At 44.2% G+C, this 2,609-nt stretch overlaps 1 pseudogene; it reads right to left on the bottom strand.

Annotated features, from left to right (window-relative positions):
* Nucleotides 1-1,166: 1,166 nt before the first annotated feature.
* Nucleotides 1,167-2,379, bottom strand: LOC128644190 (26S proteasome non-ATPase regulatory subunit 4-like; annotated as a pseudogene).
* Nucleotides 2,380-2,609: the final 230 nt, after the last annotated feature.

The raw sequence follows: 2,609 nt of genomic DNA on the forward strand, positions 1-2,609 counted from the left end.
CGGCAGATTAGGGGTTGATAAGTGTAGGCAGGTGGAGGCGACGTTGAGGGGGGCAGATTAGGGGTTAATAAATATAATATTGGGGTCGGCGGTGTTAGGGGCAGCAGATTAGGGGTACATAGCTATAATGTAGGTGGCGGCTCTTTGCGGTCGGCAGATTAGGGGTTAATTATTGTAGGTAGCTGGCGGCGACGTTGTGGGGGGCAGGTTAGGGGGTAATAAATATAATATAGGGGTCGGCGGTGTTAGGGGCAGCAGATTAGGGGTACATAAGTATAACGTAGGTGGCGGTCGGCAGATTAGGGGTTAAAAAAATTTAATCGAGTGGTGGCAATGTGGGGGGACCTCGGTTTAGGGGTACATAGGTAGTTTATGGGTGTTAGTGTACTTTAGAGCACAGTAGTTAAGAGCTTTATAATTCCGCGTTAGCCCAGAAAGCTCTTAACTACTGACTTTTTTTCTGCGGCTGGAGTTTTGTTGTTAGAATTCTAACGCTCACTTCAGACACGACTCTAAATACCGGAGTTAGAAAGATCCCATTGAAAAGATAGGATACGCAATTGACGTAAGGGGATCTGCGGTATGGAAAAGTCGCGGCTGAAAAGTGAGCGTTAGACCTTTTCCTGACTGACTCCAAATACCGGCGGTAGCCTAAAACCAGCGTTAGGAGCCTCTAACGCTGGTTTTCACGGCTACCGCCAAACTCTAAATCTAGGCCAGGATACGCAATTGACGTAAGGGGATCTGCGGTATGGAAAAGTCGCGGCTGAAAAGTGAGCGTTAGACCCTTTCCTGACTGACTCCAAATACCGGCGGTAGCCTAAAACCAGCGTTAGGAGCCTCTAACGCTGGTTTTCACGGCTACCGCCAAACTCTAAATCTAGGCCACAGTGTTTAACTAATATAAACACACAATTCAAACATTTGTTCAATATTTTAAATGATTATTGGTTTATAATTAGTTTCTAACACACTTAGAAAAAGTTTCACCTCAATATCATCTTTATTCAATCTTTATTTTCAATTTTGATCAGAACATTAAAAATACCGGTCATGTCAGTAAAATACCGGCTGGTTGGCAACCCTAGTTCAAGGGGATGACAAAGGAGGAGGAGAGAGGTTAGCGTATGTTGTATGCATCCCTGAACAGGATAGCTTTTTTTGGGTTTTTTTAAGGATGTGTGTGTGTTTTATTAACAACTACAACCAAAAACAAAACATGCCAGAAGCTACCCCCTCCCAGATACCCATGTATAGTGAGTTTGTTTATGCCAGCGCCTCAGCGCAGCCTCTGTCCTTTTTTCTCCTCCTCCTTCTTATCTTTCTTGCTGTCTTCAGAGGTCTGGGAAGCCAGGGACCCCAATGCATTTCGGATGGAACACTCTGCAGGAACTCAGGATCTTGCATCACATCATAATCATCCTCCTCCTTTGTTGGTTCTTGAGTATCCATTACAGCACTTGAGTTCAGGTCACCTGATTCTGCTTGCCCAAATTCAGGTCCTTGTAAGGACATCTGCATAGCATATGCAATCTACTCATCTGCTGCTGAAGTCTGGCAGACCGCTCTGGTCCCCCTCCTGCTGGCTGATTGTCATCTTCAACAAAGCTTCATCAGAATCATCAGGGGATGTGGAGGAGATACCAGCCTCAGCAGCTGATGCTGCAGCTGCCCTTCTGGCTTCTTCCTGTCGTTGCCTCTGTTCCTCCATGGAGACACGTAGAGCCAAAGTCCGCTCTGGATCAGCACTAGGATCCGCCCCAAATTTAAAATCACTGGCACCCAGGCCCAGCATTGCTCCACCCTCCCCAGCCAAATTCGGGGAACTAATCAGTGCATCTGCCAAACTCGGTACAGGGGTCACAGTCACTAAATGGGAGCCAGTTCCATCCTTCCCATTCAGAGTGTTGATAAAAGCTTTCAGTTTCTCTGTGTTGGATTCCTCCTCTCCGAAATTTATAATATCCACGCTGACTTTTTCTTTCTTCAGATGTTTTTACCAGATCTTTTTCAAGATCTTTCACAGGACTTCCCAGAAAGGCAATAATCTGCATCTTATGATTTTTTCCTTGACGATGCTGCAAAGCTAGACGTGCTATGTGGATTCCTGTAAGAAGCCAATCATTCCAATGGGATGCACAGAGTGGAGTTTAGATAGGATTCTTCCAGTTTCTGGGGTCAATGTTATTATTAGCTTGCAATTATTTGCAAGGGTAATGAGGCCCACGTTATTTTCAGGGTTATTGCGAGTTTTTGAATGGCACACTATGTTGACAGCATCCTGCTGGGCCTGTAGACGTGTTGGAAAGAAGTCCCCATTTCTCATGTACTCACTGTTGTCCACACAGACCATAGTACTTTCCTGCACCATTTTGCTGTATTGTCCTGAACAGGATAGTTTTTAAAGGGACATTGAACACTAGATTTTTCTTTGCAAAAATATTTGTCTAGATGATCCATTTATATAGCCCATCTGTGAGTATTTTTGTAACAGTGTATTGTTTTGATTATTTTTAAATAATGTGCTGATTTTCAGACTCTTAACCAAGCCCCAACGTTTAAAATGTTTAATGATATCTGCAGACTCCTGGTTACGTAATAGGTATTTT

This window comes from Bombina bombina, chromosome 1, assembly GCF_027579735.1.
Source record: "Bombina bombina isolate aBomBom1 chromosome 1, aBomBom1.pri, whole genome shotgun sequence".
NCBI lineage: Eukaryota > Metazoa > Chordata > Amphibia > Anura > Bombinatoridae > Bombina > Bombina bombina.